Source organism: Choloepus didactylus, chromosome 10 (assembly GCF_015220235.1).
Source record: "Choloepus didactylus isolate mChoDid1 chromosome 10, mChoDid1.pri, whole genome shotgun sequence".
NCBI lineage: Eukaryota > Metazoa > Chordata > Mammalia > Pilosa > Megalonychidae > Choloepus > Choloepus didactylus.
In genome coordinates, this window is record NC_051316.1 from 13,453,869 (window position 1) to 13,468,852 (window position 14,984).

Sequence of the window (14,984 nt, forward strand, 5' to 3'; positions counted from 1 at the left end):
GATTGGTTTGATGTTCATTTTCTAGCTTCTTCAGTTATTCCATTAGTTCTTTGATTTTAGCTCTTTCTACCTTTTTGATATATGCATTTAGTGCTGTAAATTTCCCACTCAGTATCACTTTTGCTGAATCCTATAGGTTTTGATATGTTGTGTTCTCATTTTCATTTATTTCTTTGTATTGATCAATTTCTCTTGCTATTTCTTCTTTAATCCACTGATTATTTAGGAGTGTGTTGTTTAACCTCCAGGTATTTGTGAATTTTCTAAGTCTCTGATGGTTATTGACTTCTAATTTATTCCATTGTGGTCAGAGAATGTGCTTTGAATAATTTCAATTTTTTTTAAAATTTATTGAGGCTTGTTTTATGTCCCAGTATATGGTCTATTCTGGAGAAAGTTCCATGAGCATTAGAGAAGAATATGTTTGATGGTGATTTGGAATGTAATGTTCTATATATGTATGTTAAATCCAATTCATTCATCAGATTGTTTATGTTTTCAATTTCCTTATTGGTCTTCTGTCTGGTTGATCTATCTATAGAAGAGAGTGATGTGTTGAAGTCTCCCACAATAATTGTGAAAAAGCTGATTGCTTCCTTTAGTTTTGCCAGTGTTTGTCTCATGTATTTTGTGACACCTTGATTGGGTGCATAAACATTTATGGTTGCTATTTCTTCTTGTTTAATTTCCCTTTTTAATAGTATGCAGTGGTCTTCTTTGTCTCTCCTAACATCCTTGCATTTAAAGCCTATTTTATCTGAGATTAATATTGCTACTCCTGCTTTCTTTTAGCTGTAGCTTGCATGAAATGTTTTTTTCCATCCTTTCACTTTCAATTTCTTTGTGTCCCTGCATTAAAGATGAGTCTCTTGTATGCAACATATTGGTTGTTCTTATTTGTTGATCCATGCTGCCAATCTGTGTCTTTTAATTGGGAAGTTTAATCCATTTACATTCAAGATTATTACTGTGAAGGCATTTCTTGAATCAGCCATCTTATCCTTTGGTTTATGTTTGTCACATATTTTTTCCCTCTCTCTCTTATTGTCCTTTAGTGAACCAATACTGAATCTCTTTAGTGCTGAACCTCTCTCCATATCTCTCTCTGCTTTCTTTGTTTCTCTGTTGGTAGGGCTCACTTTAGAATCTCAAGTAGGGCAGGTCTTTTATTAGCAAAATCTTTCAGCATTTGTTTATCTGTGAAAAATTTAAGCTCTCCCTCAAATATGAAGGAGAGCTTTGCTGGATAAAGAATTCTTGGCTGGTAATTTTTCTCTCTCAGAATTTTAAATATTTCATGCCACTGCCTTCTCACCTCCATGGTGGCTGCTGAGTAGTCGCTACTTAGTGTTATGCTGTTTTCTTTGTAAGTGGTGAATTGCTTTTCTCTTGCTGCTTTATAACTTGCTGCTTCTCTTCAGTATTTGACAGTCTGATCAGAATATGTCTTGGAGTGGATTTATTTGGATTTATTCTACTTGGTGTTCCCTGGACATTTATGATTTGTGTATTTATGTTGTGCAAAAGGTTTGAGAAGTTTTTCCCAACAATTTCTCTGAATACTCTTTCTAGACTTTTACCCTTCTCTTCCTCTTCTGGAACACCAATAAGTTTTATATTGGACATTTTGTATTATCTATCATATCCCTGAGGTCCATTTTAGATTTTTTTCATTTTTTCCCATTCTTTCTATTGTTCTTTCATTTTCCATTCTGTCATCCTCAAGGTCGCTGATTTGCTGTTCAGCTTCCTCTGGTCTTGTACTATGAGTATTCAGAATCTTTTTAATTTGGTTGACAGTTTTTTTTACTTCCAGAAGATCATCTTTTTTTTAATTTACTCTTGCAATTTCTTCTTTATGATCTTCTAGGGTATTCTTCATGTCCTTTATATCCTGTGCCATGCTCTCATTGTTTATCTTTAGTTCTTTGATTAATTGCTCCAAGTACTGCATCTCCTCTGATCTTTAGGTTTAGGTGTTTGGGTTATACATATCATCTGGTTTTTATCATATGCTTAAAATTTTCTGGTTTTTTTTTTTTGTTCTCTTGTCATTTGCTTAACTTAATAGGGTTCTCTTAGGATATGTAAGCTAATTCAAAGACTTATCTCTAATTTGTCACCTCTACAGCTTGGTGGCATACACTTTTACTAACCAGCATGTGGCAACAACAAGCCACCTATTCCCCTCAAGCCAATTCTCCCCAACTTTGTCTTTGTGGTGTGTGGGGGTCTGATTCTTGTGGGGGTCCAATTGGTGCATCAAGTTTGTGTGTGTAGTTGGTGCTGTCTGCCCTGAATGTGGGGCATGTGTTTGAGCAGTTAGGGATGGAGGGTGGCTTTAATAATCAAACATCCCAGGTGTTCCTGGAGATTTATAGCTGTTGCAAGAGTCGAAGCCTTCAGTTCATTCTCACCACAGTTTGTCTCTGCAACTATCCCACAAGTCCTTTGTATTGGTATATGGTCCCTGGGACTTCCAAGTGGGTCTCTCTTCCAAGCTGTGCCCTTCTAGGGCCTCTGCTCAGGGAAGGCTGCTACATCACAAGTGTGTGCTGTCCCTCAAGGGAAGTTCTGGACTGCAGGGCCATGTAGGGGCATTCCCAGCCTGCAGAAATGATGGCTGTGTGGGACATGTTAATTTCCCCCTTTTTGCACAGCTCTGCCTTCCTAGCTCTGGGACAATTATCTGTGGGTGCATGAGAGGTTATTATCCATACCCGATATTGTGGTGTGTGCACGCATTGCTGGAAACACTTCCCATCACACTGGGTTGTTTGGTGTAGCTCTGGGCTGTGGCACCTGCACTGGGCAGGAGCATTCCCAGCCTGCCAGGAAGATGGTTTAAGGGACATGATTTTTTCCCCTTTTGGCTAACCTCTGCCTTCCTTGCTCTGAGACAGTTAGCAGTGGGTGTGCAAAAGGCTACCATCCACACCAGATATTGAGGCTTACCCACAGGGTTTGGGGACATCATTCCTGCCACTCTTCACTGTGCAGTTCTCACTGCCATATCAGCAGCTGCTTTGGGTTTTTTTAAAAAAACTAGTCTGACTCCAAATACCAACCCATGGTTTCCCCACACAACAGTGTGGCTGCCAGATATTCAGCAGGCTTACTAACTCATTTCAGAATGCAGACTCCCAGTTTCACCAAGTGCATGGTCCCTGTGGATTTAGCAGACCTTGTCCAGCTGGTGAATTGCTGGAACTGGTGTTCTGGGTCACTTTCTGGCTTTTATCTAGTATTTTTCACAGAGGTGTTTTTTTGCCCTGTCTGTCCTAACCACCATCTTCCAGACCACTTTTGTAATATATTTTTAATTTGATTTACAATAACTTTCACTTCCATAAGATCTGCTATTTTTCCATTTATTCTTTCAAATTCTTCTGTTTGTTCTTCTAGAGACTTTTTGATATTCTTTATCTTTTTAATCATCCTGTTGAAATTATTTAGATTTGTTTCAACATCTTTGATTCATTGTTCCAAATTTTGTGTCTTCTCTAATTTTTTAATTTGATCATTTAGCTTAGCTATATATTCTTGTTTCTTCATGTGCCTTGTGATTTTTTGCTAGTTTCTGGGCACCTGATTATCTTGATAAGATTATTTTGAAAGTTTGTTTCCCTGTGTTGTCCAAGATTTTGTTTTTGCTTGGGTTCATGTTGAAGGTTTATTTTGGCACTTGGTTTGTCAGTAATTCCCAGCCAACTAGGGCCAGGTTCTCATGCAACCCCTTTTGGAAGTATCTTAGGGGGTGGGAAGAAAAGCAGCTTGATACAATTCACTTTCCCAGGCTTCTATTTGTTTTGTATTCATTGGTACTTATTCCCCAAAGCCCTGCCTCTCCCTGGCTGTAGCAGAATGCTAAGCAGGATCCAGACTGGGTCAAGGTCCAGTTCAAAGCTGTGGGCACAAGAGGGTTACCCTCTCCAGCCAGCTATTATCTCACACTATTCTGATCTCCCTCTTTTCCTGAGGGGAGGGCCTCCATATCTCCCTGTCAAAAGCCCACTGGCATTGGGGGTTGGAGATGGATCCTGTGCACCACAGCAAAGACTCCACTTGTGGGTACAATGGAGCTTGTGGTTCCTAGATTCCCACATGAAAAGACTCCAGGCTGTTGGCCTGAGAGAGTCAACTTCACTAGTCAGTAACCAGCCCAGAATTGCACTGCATTTTTCTGGCCACCAAGACCCAGGACAGTGCACAGCTGCCAGCCTTGGGGGTGGGGGAGGTGTGACTGGCATTTCAATGTAGCTCCCTCTATCACTCCTTCCTTTATGTTCATGGATGCATCCAAGCTCTGAGTGCCCTGGTTCCCTATGCAGAAAAGATCAAAGCTTCATGACCCAGAGGGCCTTCCTCACTGTCCAACAATCAACACTGCTCTGCATCCCCTCTCCTCCAGAGGAGAGGAGGGTAACCCCATCTCCCCTAGATCCAGGTACCCTAAGCAGCCAGGCTCAGGAGTGGGGGTGGGCATTGTGAATCACAGTGAGTTCTCTGTTTGTGGATATAATGTATCTGCTGGCTCCTGGGCTCCAGCATAGAAGGACTCTAGGCTTTGAGTCTGATAGGATTAACTTCCCCTGCTGGCAGCTGTAGTAGGAATGTGCTGTTTTTTAGTGGCCTGGTCCGGCCAGTGGTGTTGGCCTCAGTGGTTGTGGTTGAGTTCTCTCACCCATATTTCTCAGCCATAGTTTCCCCACTCTTTCACCCAGCTCTTCCTTATATATTGCAGTGGTCCTCCAAGCCCCAGAACCAGTGCTTTGGATACTTTCTGCCCATTCTTTTGTTTTTGGTGGAGGAGTGAGTTCTGCCTGTTCCTAATCTCCAATCTTCTTGAAAGTATATTTTTATCAGACTTCTTGCCTACCACATTCAGATCTCTGGATGTAAAGCCCTTTGCTTAATGGAGAAGGGTCAGTTCCTTAGAGAAAAAAGTATGTTTTGCAATTCTCATAAATTTATTTATGTTTCATTTACTTATCAGAATAGGAGACAGCAAGAGTGATTTATAATAATGAGACATGCAAGATCCAATAAAGTTTAGGTAATGGGCCTACCTCTTGGATATAGTGACTCATGTCCCACATTCTTAGATTTTTCTAAACTTTTGGTCTGTCAACTTATTTCAGACATGATAGGCAATAGGTATTAGCATGCATTATTTAAGAATGTGTTATCCCAGTGCCACTTCTGTGGGAAAGACAAAGAGCTTTGTGATTGAATGATCACTTTCTACTTTTCTGATAATAAACATCACTCTAAATATGACTAGATAAAAGTAATTAAATATCTGCTGACAAAATAAATGGCAAAATCAAAGAACAGAAAAATGAACAAATCAGAAATAAACCATCACACTGTATTTAAGGCCAAAAAGGATGAACCGAAAGAAATACTAGTCATGCTTATGGAAAAATAAAGAAAAGAAGTGGTTTGTTGTGTTTTTTACTGTCACCATGGGAACCATAGTCTGCATACATGGGACATGGCTTCAGAGGGACTGAAAACAGGCAGTGGAGAAGGAGCCACAACAATTTGTGCTTAATCCCCCCATTGGACTTATGAGAACCACCCTGAACACTATGCCCTAGGCTATTAACACTGGCTTGGGAATTTTTCCTGCTTCCAAATAGCAGTGTGAAGCTGAATGGGTCACCTTTCCTGATTCCCAATAAACTTACATGGTTTTGGGACTAATGTGAAGTCACAGATAGACTCCTAACCTCAGGCAAGGATTGGCCATGTGGGCAGGGAGAGATTAAAACACAGGAACCAGAGCCTGATATGGCAAAGGAATCTGGACTCAGAGAGGAGACTCCTCTACTCTTGCTTCATCTACTGGTCCCTCTTACCTGACACCTTGATTGCTAACCCTGCTGTGGAGGCCACCCTGACCAAGCCTCCCATAAAAATAGAAATGCCAAGCTGAGCCATATTGGGGTTGGGAAATGTGCCAGTTTGGATATATTGTATCCCCCCCCCAAAGCAATATTCTCTAATACAGTCTTGTAGGGGCAGATGTATTAGTGTCGATGAAGTTGGAATCTTTTGATTGAGTGTTTCCATGGAGATGTGAAATTCAACTGTGGGCAAAACATTTGATTAAATTATTTCCATGGAAATATAGACCCCACCCGTTCAGGATGTGTCTTTAATCACTGGAGTCCTATAAAAGAGCTCACAAACAGAAGGAGCTCAGAGCAGCTGAGAGGGACTTTTTGGACAGAAGCTAAGAGCTGACACTAATGTTGACACTTAGAGATGTTTGGAGATGTTTGGAAATGCTAGCCCAGAGTTTGCTGTAAAGGAGCTGACACTAATGTTGACACTTAGAGATGTTTGAGATGTTAGCCCAGAGTGTGCTGTAAAGAAGCTAAGAGAGGACCCCAATGCTTAAATGCACAGGAGCTGAAGAAGCTAAGAGGGGCCCAGAGACATTTTGGAGAAAGCCATTTTGAAATGCAACCTGGGAGCAAATGAACAGCAGACACTAGCCCATGCCTTCCCAGCTGACAGAGGTGTTCCAGATGCCATCAGCCATACTTCAGTGAAGAGATCTTATTGATACCTTAGTCTGGACACTTCTATGGCCTCAGAAGTGTAAATTTTTAACTTAATAAGTCTCCCTTTTAAAATCCAATCCATTTCTGGTGTTCTGAATAATGGCAGCACTAGCAAACTGGAACAGGAAGGAAATATAAAAATTCACATACTCATAGAAGTGATAAGAGGAAGCACATCACCAGAATAAGCAACAATGCAAGCTCAGTGACCACAATAAATAACTACAGATAGCACCAGGACCTCAGCTGACAAGGGTAATAGACGGGAGGTTGTAAGAAATTACACCCACCATGCAGCCTAATCTGCACAGAACACAAGAGTAGAAAGAGAAAACCTCAGAAGAGATAGTTGCCAGAGAGTTCTCAAACTAATTTTTAACAGTGTTGAAAATAATGCAGACCTCTTCAATCCCAAATGAAAATTAAGGGGTCATATGGGAAGAGATGTTGAACACTTGAGAAAGCTAGAACATGACATATGTTCACTTCAGGTGGCACAAGCCAGAAAAGAATTATGCTTTGTTTTGGAGCAAAACTTTGAGCCTTAATAAGAACTATCACCATAGGTATGGATCTGCAAAAGCAGGACAGGGAGAAAAATATGCTCAGTACTAACAACATTAATTAGTGCATTCTCTTCACCAATGCAGATGAAGGAACATGTGAGTCAATACTAATGGTTTCTTCATGGGGTAGTCACCATCAAAAAGTCTGCTTCCTGCTGTGATTATAACAATTACCCCAACCAGGCACACTCAGGGAGCAGTGTGTCTTTCACATACTCATATCCATGCCCTTCATGCTCTGTGGCTATCTCTGATCAGTGTAAGAAAGGCCTCCACCTGTCTGGGCAGCTGTGGAGGGGGATAGTGAGCACTAAGGGGAAGGGGTTTCCTTGCAGTCCCTAAGGGAATCTGGAATCCTGGGCAATGTTCCAATATTGGATTTTAGCAAGCTTCTTTCCACATTCATATTGTGATCCCAACAGATTCTACTACCCTGAACCTTCATATTTCTGCATAGGGAGTTCCATAAAACATGAAAGTAGGAAAGGACTCATAATGTTTTTGTTTTCCAATCATTAACCATGAAAAATTTAAAAAAATTTGAAAGCTCAAAAAATTTTACAGTTAACATCCATATCCCACAACACATATTCTGCCATTAATATTTGCCTGTAATTGCTTTATCATATACTTTATTGATCAATCAAAGCAACTCATTTATAATCCATTTCATGGAAAGTTGTAGATAGTAAATTTTCCCTAAATAATTCAGAATGAATATGATTAGAATTTAATATTTTTAATTTATTAGTTTTACTTAGTATTTACATATCTTAAGTGATGTTTTCAGAAGTATATACACCTATGTAATCCAAACCATTATAAAGTTATAAACTACTAACCTTCACTCCACAAAATTCTTTCACTCAATCCCCAACTTTATCCCTACAAAGATAACCAGCCTGTGTTGTTTGAAGCTATGCACATCAGAAAAGATCATGATCTTTTAATCGATTCCTGTGGGTGTAGAACTATTGTGGGTTGGACCTTTTGATTAGGATATTTCAATTGAGATATGACACACCTCATTCAAGATGGGTCTTAATCCTCTTACTGGAGTCTATTATAAGAGAAAATAATTCAGACAAAGAAGGAGAAAGTCACAGAATCAAGAAGCTGAAACAATGAAACTCAGATGAAAAGGAACAGTCCAGCAGATGCTGTCATGTGACTTGCCATGTGGCAGAGAACATAAGGATCACTGGCAGCTGGTCTTCAGAAAGAAAGACACACTTTGGTGATGCCTTGATTTGGATATTCTCATGGACTCTGTAAGTAAATAAATCCCCATTGTTAAAAGCCAACCCATTTCTTGGTATCTGCTTTTGGCAGCCTAGCAAACTAAGGTGGAAACATGGACTGTTCCTACTTTTGGAATATTAGGAATAAATAGTCTTAAACATATTTATAGATCCATTTTGTAGGATTCTAATCACATTTGTAGATAAATACTTACCATTATTTACTGGATTTCTAAGGACAAGAGAAGGAAACTTGCCCATGATTACACAAAAAGTCTCAGCAGACCCAGGAACATCTTTGACATCAGTAATATGTATGCTGCTGTGGTCCTACCCTGGCCAGGGTCTAGAGGGAGCAACGGTTTATGAACTTCCTTATCCCATCTGCACTGGTTCCCCATATGCCTTTTATAACATAGAAGTTAGAGCTCAAGCCCCTGTGGGATGGAGAAATGGGAATAGATATCCTATTACATCTTAAGCCTGGGTGTAGAATCTGAACAGACTTGAGAGAGGAACCAATAAAATTTCTAATTTTCTATGTGAACATTGATATATCCCTCCTTCTTGGACACTCACTTTCCAAATGTATAAATAAAGAGATTACCTCCATTTTTCTGGGTTTCATATGGGCCTGTAAGGGAGGAACTACCCCCAGAAAATTAAGACTGGTTAATATGAAGATAGGATGTCTTTCTTATCAAAATTCCACAGGCTTCTTAAGAGGAATGGAAAATCCAATCATCAAATTTATATGGAAGGGTAAAGATCCTGGAATAGCCATAACTATCTCAAAAAGGAACAAAGTTGGAGGACTCATGCTTCCTGATTTTAAAACTTATTACACAGCTACAGTAATTAAAACAGCATGATATTGGCACAAGGACAGACATATAGATCAATGGAATGAAATTGTGAGTTCAAAAATAAACACATCTATGGTCAGTTGATTTTTGACAAGACTGCCAAGTCCACCAAATAAGGAAAGAATAGTCTCTTCAAAGAATGGTGCTGGTAAAAGTGGATACCAATATGTGAAAGAATGAATATTGGTACCTACCACAAACAATATACAAATCTAAGTATCTAAGTATAATCCCTGGCTGATGGAGTTCCATTCATGGAAAGCTCCCCTGATATGGACTTGAGTAAAGGATGGTTGTAATGCAAATGCTCAAGGAAGACAAGAACTTAAGTTCAAGCTGGAAGGCTAGGATATAGATGGGTTAATAAAGGTGTATGGAGAACAGCATGACTGGGACATCAGGCAAGTTCTGGGGAGAAGTGGAAGTAAAGCTGGAAAGGGAAGGTGATACCAATGACCATTAAAACCAAGTTGAGGAATCAAGAGTTTAATGTGTTTTAGAGTTGGACTGGAGAAGATGGGCCTTGAAGCTGCTTGAGCCTGGGAGTGGCATAAGAAGTGTTTGCCTTACAAAGCGGCTTTAGCAGCAGGCTTGGTATTAAGGATGGACTGAAGGTTGAGATTTGGAGTAAATAAGCCAATGACAGGGTCTCCATAGTGTTCCATGAAGGAAGAGCTCAGGATACACTGATCTCAGAGGTCTAGCACTTAGAGCTCTGGCAAATACTTTTGATATTAAATTAAGTTGAAACATAAAGAGGAGGTCCAGTTCCTAGCAAGATGGCAAAGAGCAGAGGTTATTAGCTCTTTCCCATGAAATCTGTCCCTAAATAAAACCACAGAGAAAAACATGGTATACAAGAACAGTTAGGCTGACATTCATATGAAACCTCTGGGAGGAGAGAAAACTATTTTGGCCAGGAGTGTGCATGTGCTTCTATATGTGTGTGGTGGAGGAGGTGAGTGGCTGCAGCTTGGAGAACAGGGTGCCTTCTGCCCCAATGTAGGGGAGGGTAAAGAGATGTTTTCTATCCAATCTAATTTGTATGGTCAGTTTATTCAAACAATATAATTAAATGGAAACTTGAATAGGAAGTGAGATATTGTCAATTTGTATAGGTTAATGTGATGCCCTCATACATCCCAGGGTAGTTTGAGCAGAGAATAAAAAATGTATTTGCAAAGCTCTTTTGAGGGACTGGCGGGAAATGTGGAAATATTAAACTTTTCCACCTGGGGAATTTCTGATATTTTCCCAAGCACTGGGTATTACTATTTTAATAGGACAAGCCCTTGATCTTGGGGATTGTCCTTATGAAATCTATTCCTGCAAAAGAAAAGCTAAGTCTACTTATTATTATGCCTATAATTTTTCCAGAGTATGTTTTTTGTTGCTTAGCTATGGTCTCTTTCTCTAAGCCTACTATGCAGGTAAACTCAGGTAAGCCCACTGCCCTCCCCCTACATGGTACACAACTTCTAGGACTGTAAATCTTGCTGGCAATGTGGGACATGACTTCCAGGGATGAGCCTGACCCTGGTATCATGGGATTGAGACAGCCTTCTTTGACCAAAAGGGGGAGGAGAAATGGAACAAAGTAAAATTTCAGTGGCTGAAAGATTTCAAATGGAGGTCATTGTGGAGGTTATTCTTATGCATTATATAGAAATCCATTCTTAGTTTTTAGCATATTAGAATAGCTATAGGTAAATACCTGAAACTGTTGAACTGGAATCCAGTAGCCTTGATTCTTGAAGATGATTGTATAACTATATAGCTTTTATGGTGTGACTGTGTAATCATGAAAACCTTGTGACTGATACTCACTTTATCCAGTATACAGACAGAAGAGTAAGAAAAGAAAAAAAGAAATGAATACATAATGGGGGGACAAGAGGTATTGGATGTTTTGGGTGTTCTTTTTCTTTTTCTTTTTATTCCTATTTTTTGGAGCAATGAAAAAGTTCAAAAATTCATTGTGGTGATGAATGCACAATTATATGATGATACAGTGAATCATTGATTGGTATGTGAATATATCTCAATAAAATTGCATAAAAAAGGAAAGAAAAAAGAGAAGTGTTTTCAGTTATGTGCTAAGTTCTCCTCATTGTCTTGTGAAAATTTTTGCCTGCCTCTTGCCTTAACATTAGGAATCCACTAGTGTTGGTGTCAACAGGGGCAAAGACAGAGCACCACAAAAGCTCTGCTGGGTGAGGAATGGGGATGATAGGCAGAGAATGATGTGCCCATCTTCCCTTCTACAAGTCCCCAGGACAAATGGAATCCAGTATCATCCCTATAATTCCTGTTTTGGGGACTTTAGTGTGAAGCCTTGACATGAAGTTTTCCTTTGAGCTTAAGACCCCACATGTAAGTGAATACAGGGTCTTGGCTGCTGTAGGTTCTCCACCCAAAGGCTATTCCCTTCATCCCTCTTTCTAGAACTCACCATTGCCTGACATAGAGAGGATCTGGCCTCCAGCCTCTCACAATTATCTAGACGGAAAGTGATATCCCTGGGGGAGGGAATGAGCTCAGTAACCAAGATATGAGTCATCCAAGCAGCACAACCATCTCAAAGAGAAACAATGACTGGACATCTTATGAAACAGGAAGAAGTCGTCTAAGAATGGGTGGGTCAAAATTATAAAATAATAATATATAATGGTAAATATAACAAAGCAAGCAAGAGGGCATATTAACCATGCAAAATATGAAAAAAAAACTTAAAAGAATCAAGTTGAATATTAGGTAATAAAATACAATATTACTATTCTTAATAGCTGTTGTGATTAATTTTTATAGAGTATTGAGGACAAAATGAGTTCATTTTTTTATCTTCATTTTATTGAGATATATTCACATACCACACAGTCATACAAAACAAATCATACTTTCGATTGTTTACAGTACCATTACATAGTTGTACATTCATCACCTAAATCAATCCCTGACACCTTCATTAGCACACACACAAAAATAACAAGAATAATAATTAGAGTGAAAAAGAGCAATTGAAGTAAAAAAGAACACTGGGTACCTTTGTCTGTTTGTTTCCTTCCCCTATTTTTCTACTCATCCATTCATAAACTAGACAAAGTGGAGTGTGGTCCTTATGGCTTTCCCAATCCCTTTGTCACCCCTCATAAGCTACATTTTTATACAACTGTCTTCGAGATTCATGGGTTCTGGGTTGTAGTTTGATAGTTTCAGGTATCCACCACCAGCTACCCCAATTCTTTAGAACCTAAAAAGGGTTGTCTAAAGTGTGCATAAGAGTGCCCACCAGAGTGATCTCTTGGCTCCTTTTGGAATCTCTCTGCCACTGAAGCTTATTTCATTTCCTTTCACATCCCCCTTTTGGTCAAGAAGATGTTCTCCGTCCCACGATGCTGGGTCTACATTCCTCCCTGGGAGTCATATTCCACGTTGCCAGGGAGATTCACTCCCCTGGGTGTCTGATCCCACGTAGGGGGGAGGGCAGTGATTTCACCTTTCAAGTTGGCTTAGGCAGTGAGAGAGGGCCACATCTGAGCAACAAAGAGGCATTCGGGAGGAGGCTCTTAGGCACAACCATAGGGAGGCCTAGCCTCTCCTTTGCAGCAACCGTCTTCCCAAGGGTAAAACTTATGGTAGAGGGCTCAACCCATCAAACCACCAGTCCCCTATGTCTGTGGTCATGTTAGCAACCATGGAGGTGGGGTAGGCCAATACCACTGCATTCTCCACAGGCTCCTCAAGGGGGCACTACATCTTTTTTTTTCCTTGTTTTTCTTTTCTTTTTTTTTTTTAACTTTCCCTTCTTTTTTAAATCAACTGTATGAAAAAAATAGTTAAAAAGAAAACAAACATACAATAAAAGAACATTTCAAAGAGACCATAACAAGGGAGTAAGAAAAAGACAACTAACCTAAGGTAACTGCTTAACTTCCAACATGTTCCTACTTTACCCCAAGAAAGTTACATAATATAGCAACATTTCTGTGAACTTGTTCCTACTATATCCATCAGAAATTAACAGACCATAGTCATTCCTGGGCATCCCCAGAACATTAAATAGCTTATCTGTTCTTCTTGGATTACTGTTCCCCCTTCCTTAATTGCTCTCTACTGCTAGTTCCCCTACATTCTACATTATAAACCATTTGTTTTACATTTTTCAAAGTCCACATTAGTGGTAGCATATAATATTTCTCTTTTTGTGCCTGGCTTATTTCGCTCAGCATTATGTCTTCAAGGTTCATCCATGTTGTCATATGTTTCACGAGATCGTTCTTTCTTACTGTCGCGTAGTATTCCATCGTGTGTATATACCACATTTTATTTATCCACTCATCTGTTGAAGGACATTTGGGTTGTTTCCATCTCTTGGCAATTGTGAATAATGCTGCTATGAACATTGGCGTGCAGATATCTGTTCATGTCACTGCTTTCCGATCTTCCGGGTATATACCGAGAAGTGCAATCACTGGATCGAATGGTAGCTCTATATCTAGTTTTCTAAGGAACTGCCAGACTGACTTCCAGAGTGGCTGAACCATTATACAATCCCACCAACAATGAATAAGAGTTCCAATTTCTCCACATCCCCTCCAGCATTTGTAGTTTCCTGTTTGTTTAATGGCAGCCATTCTAACCAGTGTTAGATGGTATCTCATTGTGGTCTTAATTTGCATCTCTCTAACAGCTAGTGAAGCTGAACATTTTTTCATGTGTTTCTTGGCCATTTATATTTCCTCTTCAGAGAACTGTCTTTTCATATCTTTTGCCCATTTTATAATTGGGCTGTCTGTACTATTGTCATTGAGTTGTAGGATTTCTTTATATATGCAAGATATCAGTCTTTTGTCAGATACATGGTTTCCAAAAATTTTTTCCCATTGAGTTGGCTGCCTCTTTACCTTTTTGAGAAATTCCTTTGAGGTGCAGAAACTTCTAAGCTTGAGGAGTTCCCATTTATCTATTTTGTCTTTTGTTGCTTGTGCTTTGGGTGTAAAGTCTAGGAAGTGGCCGCCTAATACAAGGTCTTGAAGATGTTTTCGTACATTATCTTCTAGGAGTTTTATGGTACTTTCTTTTATATTGAGATCTTTGGTCCATTTTGAGTTAATTTTTGTGTAGGGGGTGAGGTAGGGGTCTTCTTTCATTTTTTGGATATGGATATCCAACTCTCCCAGCCCCATTTGTTGAAAAGACCATTATGACTCAATTCAGTGACTTTGGGGGCCTTATCAAAGATCAGTCGGCCATACATCTGAGGGTCTATCTCTGAATTCTCAATTCGATTCCATTGATCTATATGTCTATCTTTGTGCCAGTACCATGCTGTTTTGGCAACTGTGGCTTTGTAATAGGCTTCAAAGTCAGGGAGTGTAAGTCCTCCCACTTCGTTTTTCTTTTTTAGAGTGTCTTTAGCAATTCGAGGCATCTTCCCTTTCCAAATAAATTTGATAACTAGCTTTTCCAAGTCTGCAAAGTAGGTTGTTGGAATTTTGATTGGGATTGCATTGAATCTGTAGATGAGTTTGGGTAGAATTGACATCTTAATGACATTTAGCCTTCCTATCCATGAACATGGAATATTTTTCCATCTTTTAAGGTCCCCTTCTATTTCTTTTAGTAGAGTTATGTAGTTTTCTTTGTATAGGTCTTTTACATCTTTGGTTAAGTTGATTCCTAGGTACTTGATTTTTTTAGTTGCTATTGAAAATGGTATCTTTTTCTTGAGTGTCT